Source organism: Rhopalosiphum padi, chromosome 3 (assembly GCF_020882245.1).
Source record: "Rhopalosiphum padi isolate XX-2018 chromosome 3, ASM2088224v1, whole genome shotgun sequence".
Classification (NCBI taxonomy): domain Eukaryota; kingdom Metazoa; phylum Arthropoda; class Insecta; order Hemiptera; family Aphididae; genus Rhopalosiphum; species Rhopalosiphum padi.
In genome coordinates this window covers 14987285-14992590 of record NC_083599.1, presented here as the reverse complement: position 1 = coordinate 14992590, position 5306 = coordinate 14987285, and the positions used below count along the sequence as shown (strand labels likewise).

General features: G+C 25.9%; 1 pseudogene; it reads right to left on the bottom strand.

Moving 5' to 3' along the window:
- Positions 1–267: 267 nt before the first annotated feature.
- On the bottom strand, positions 268–703 carry LOC132924555 (uncharacterized; annotated as a pseudogene).
- Positions 704–5306: the final 4603 nt, after the last annotated feature.

Here is a 5306-nt window from a genome sequence, read left to right as displayed (position 1 = left end):
ATTATTATTATTTATTTATTAACATACATCTCAATAACTCATAAACATAGGGATAAATATTCACTATTCAATACCTATTTATAGCACTTCACTAGTACATAGTCACTAGTCAAAGGCATTTTTGGATATTGATCAGCATTACCGAAAGTAGGTACACAAGATTAGGTAAAATAAAAACTTACAACATACAATTTTATGAGTATTTAATCACTAATAATAAATTAATAAATATGCATGTATCACAATAAATAATAATATATACAATTTTTAAAATTGAATTCTCCTTTGTTTTATATTGAACTACTATGTTGCTATTTTACTTACATCAACTATATCTAAAATATATTTTTCAATACTTAACAGTATTAGGAAATCTAATCTATTGTCTGTCATTGTAGACCTTAAATGATTTTTTATCAGTTTAAGTTTGCTAAATATCCGTTCGTTGGTAGCTACACTTACCGGTGCAGTTAATGCTAATCGACAAATATTATTAGCTAATGGTAGGATATGTTTAACTTCTTCACATTTTTCAATTATACTGATTACTGAGAAAATTTGTTGTCATAGTTAAACTCAAATCTTTGCATATTTCTTTTAATATTTCCAATTCAGTTTGAATGGCTTCAATATCCTTGCACTTTGCAAATTCACTGTTAGGAGAAAATATTAACAAAGCATTTTCTATATATTCAATGCCCATATTTTCATTCTTGAATGGAAATGAGAATATTTTTTGGTGCGCCAACATGTTTAATATTTACTCGTTTTCCACGGTGTAATTTCTCCTCGTGTTTTTTTTTTGAAATCGTCATTAAATTAACTGCCACATTCTAAGCATTCAACTTTAACACGTTTTCTTTTTCTTTTATTAACTTCACTCATTTTTATTGAACAAAATAAAATATAAATAATAAATATGTTTATGCGCAGAGGGCCAGTGACAGGGTGTGGTTAACATTTATTGTGATTTTGATTATGATTAGGGTAATATAATTAAAAATACGCTGCAAATAGTATAAACGTTGTTATAAATAAAATTATCTGTATAAATAACATACATAATATATTAATATTATGTACATATTTTTATACGAGCTATACGGGCAGACGGCTATAATATAGTAATATTAAATACTAAAAAAGACATCGACGGATGACGTCCGATACCAGTTCAATAACACATACCCAATCTATTTTTATCACGTTTTATCGCTAAAGAAAGTATTAGTATTATTTTTATAACATATTCTTCATACGTTAAAAATAATAATATAATATTGATAAAACAATGATTTTTTTTTTTTTGTCAAATAAATAATAATATTTTAATATATTATTAAATGTCGTTAAATTGCCGACTCGGTGGCTCAATATCAAATATGCCGACTGACCAATTCGTGGTGGGGGTGACACCCTCCCCCCCTAGAGACGGCCCTGGAGTCGAGTACTGAATAGTTAATAAAGCTTTACTTAATTAAGGATCATAAAATAAAGTGTTAGAGTAAAACGACTTATTAAAAATAGTATGGCTTACGATCGATTTTAAAAATGATGGTCGTATCTCGTATAAACAACGAAATTGCTTACATATTAAATTCTTAATGCTAAACGAGGGGTATAAACACTATAAACATTAAATAGATGTATTCTCGATGTGAATTAATGAAAAACTATTTCTAAATAAACTAGTTTTTATGCTGATGGCGTAATTTCCATAACGTTGAAACGTGAACAAACTTATGTAATATATTTTATATAAAACATTTATTAGTTGTATAGGACGTTCATATTATAAGATAATGTTATACTTAACTAGTGTTTTACTTAATATGAATGCCTTCCTAACTTAATGCAAATATAAACAGTACTAATAATAGTACTCATAGATAATGATAAAACACACTATGAAATTAAGAATATTTAAACTTTTGAAAAGGTATTTAAAGTCTACCTATTGTAATTTTTACGTATAATAAGTAATGCAGTCGTTTTATTTACATAGAATATTATATGATTTTGACGTTTGCGAATATATTTCTTACAAATTGTACTAATAAGTCGTAATTGTTCACAGTATTTTGTTGCTTTTGTTTACAATTTAGAAAGTTCAGTATTATTATACCGTTTAGGGCAATGTTAAACTTTTATAACTGTAAAATATAATTATTTACTTCGAAACCAGATTCATTAAAGAAACTGTCATAAGTAATGTTGAATATGCAAACATGCAGTAAGTAAATAAAATAAATATTTAAAAAAGTTTTATATTGTTTAACATAACTTTTCTTAAACTTTGCATTCTACAACTGGTTATTTTAACACATGATATAAAATGTTGTTATTATGATATTCATCGATAGATTTTGAGATTCTGCAGCTTGAAATACTAACCTTTTTAATATTGGTCGAATCGTCTCGAAATCTTCGAGGTTCAACGCTGTGATACCTCGAGATCAATTATTTGTTCTAAAGAATGTTGAATTTCAATTTTAAAACTAATTTTTAAAATTAATTTTAAGTTTTAATGCTAAAACTAAATTTCCCGCCAAATTTTTTTTTTTAAAACTTCACATTTAAATCACTACTTACCGTCTAAATAATTGAGTTGAAAAACTTTTGCTAATTGGAAGATCATCTAGGGATGCATCTGTGTCGATCCTTGAACATTTTATCTAGATGGGGCCAGTATTAAAAGATACAGTTTATAGGATAACGTAAATCGTAATCACTAATAATAATTTGAGTTTTAAGACAAAAATTTATAAAAAAAAATCAGATTTTGGACAATTACAATATTATAAATGAGTAGACAAATTTTATACATGCAATGGTTTGTGGGAAAATAGGAAATCGTGAAAATATAAAACGTGTGGTAGGGTTGCCTATACAAAACACATTCAAATCTGTATGCTAATATAATAAAATACATAATGCGTTCATTATTTGAGGTGTACTGTATGATAAAATAATTAATAAAATAAATTGCATCATAGAGATAGAATAATAGAAGAATCAACCAATATTTTATATTTCAAATATAATTAAATTGTATAGAACTTGCCTATAAAAACCCCTTCTATTGATGAAAGAAAGGATCTGACAACCTGGCTATATTAATTAAGCATATGAATATATTATGATCACTAATATTAATGAAATATAAACAAAACATAGATCAGAATGGCCATAAAACTTTCACAAGTTATGATTTTTTTTTTTATTAGTAGGTATTATTATAAGTCTATATTTTAATATTTATCGAAATCACAAAAAAAACCAAACTATTTTATAGTTAATAGTTGTCTTTCTTGTATTTTTAAGTTTTGAAAATTGTTTACATGATTTTTCATAAGTAGTTGTAGCTCAAAAGATTTAAATCATTAAATCTGAATATGTACAAAGACAATTATTTGTTATACACATTTGAAGTTCAAATTCGGTCGAAATCACATATCTACAGAAAGACGACTAATTATTTTATTTTATTATAATAATTAAAAATATATTTGTACGCATATAAAACTTTTAGAATATATTATTATATTTTATACATTTAATGGCCATTACAAATGCATTTTTTTCTTGCAAAAATGAATTTAACCTACTGCTATACTAGTGACAAAATAAAATAAACTACTTTATTCACTATAATGCCATCAAACCTACTTAGTAATAATATAGGCTGATAGAAAGTCTATGTACAAAATTGTTTTTCGTATAAAATGATTTTATTTTATTGAATTTAAATGTTACAATTACATTCAATACCCATTACACTGTAAGTGTAATGTAATACATATAACCATTATTATTATCAGTATCTTCTAGTTAATTTTCAACATAGGATGTTCTGTTTTAATACCATCTGAAAAAATGTAGTCAGTTAAATATGTAGAATGGTTGGAGATTAACTTGAGGATTCAGTGTTTTATAAGCAGTTATAAATATGAATTTGTAGTATTCCTCAAAATAATCATATAAAACAAGGTTGTATAGTGTATTTAAATTATGAGGTTAAATGTAATATATGAATGATAATAATGGTAAATTAGAATCATTTTCTTAATCTATAATGGTCAGGGTTCCATGACACTAACTCTTTATTACATTAATATTAATTTTCTATCAATTACATTCAGTAACTATTACACTTACATTGCATAAATACATTATTATTATACATATCTTCTAGACTCTAGTCCATTTCCAACGTATGATGTTGATACTTTCCCCAAATGGTATGAATGCGAATACATGTCTCAGCATGCCTTGAGTGATCTGCTGTACTGTCATCTATTATAAATATGAATTTGTAATATTCCTCAAAATTATCATTTAAAACCAAGCTGCGTCCTGATTGCATATTTTTATTTTCCTCGTCTATACCGCGATTTTCATACCACTTAAAAAGTGGCGATGGACTTGTATTTTCAAAAAATTACCAAACTTGGCCGCCGGTGTACCACGTATTTCAATACGAGCAGCCAGGCTATTGTAAGCTCCTGACATTTTTCCGGTCCGACTCGCCGCGTTCTGATTGCATATTATTGTTCTCCTTGTCGAAGTTTATGTTAGGTTAGAAAATGTTTCTAATTCATCATTGGTGATAGTTATTTTACATTTATATTCACAAAACGTATGCTTATGCTTTTATTTATATGATTTTGTTTTATTGTTATAGTCTGCAAAGAAGAGATTCCAGATAAATTAGAATAATAGTGACTAACATGGACTACTCAAAAAATATGTGTTGTTCGAATACATACTAATCGCTATCCAGCCAGTTGTCCATACTACTCTATTGATAAATATCTCATATTTGATTATCAAATATAGTTTTTCGGTTTAAAATAAAAGAAAAGAAAACTTGATACAAATATTATTGTGACTAATATTATTTAATTTTACTTTACTCCCTATAAGGTGTAAAAGGTTTTTATTTATTGACTTTTTAATGTTGCTACAAACTAATTATTTTTAATTTTATTATTTTTACAATATTTAAATCAAATTTCATTTATAAAAACAAAAAAATGGAAATAGTGACTTCTTGTGTAATGGATATTTACATTCCTATAACTAAATTAACTGTTTTGTATTCAAATATTACAAACTTTACAAACTTACAACTTATATTATTTTAATATATAAATTAGAATTAAGTAATTTAAACAACTCACTGTAGAATAAATTAATGATTCAATTAAATGAACGTGTCAGTAATTATCACAAACAAATGGACAAGTTAAATTATGATTCTTATGCTCAAATGATTCACTAAACAGTCTGAACCAGTTTATTTG